The sequence below is a fragment of the Garra rufa genome, chromosome 3 (assembly GCF_049309525.1).
Source record: "Garra rufa chromosome 3, GarRuf1.0, whole genome shotgun sequence".
NCBI lineage: Eukaryota > Metazoa > Chordata > Actinopteri > Cypriniformes > Cyprinidae > Garra > Garra rufa.
The window spans coordinates 57,150,180-57,150,403 of NC_133363.1; positions in this window are offsets into that span (position 1 = coordinate 57,150,180).

Sequence of the window (224 nt, forward strand, 5' to 3'; positions counted from 1 at the left end):
AGTTGTAGTAACTATAGTATTTTATAATAGCACAAACAGCACAAAATCTTGGACAAGGCTGAGGGAAGATTCATTTTCAGAGAACATGACTTAAAATAACTCCTAAAAATAGTACAAACTATTTGTTCACTTTGTGGTCTAACCCAAATCTCAAGTCACAAAATGTTCCTCATATTTGTTACACAAGAGAATTAGAAAAAACACATTTCACAATGTCCCGGCAC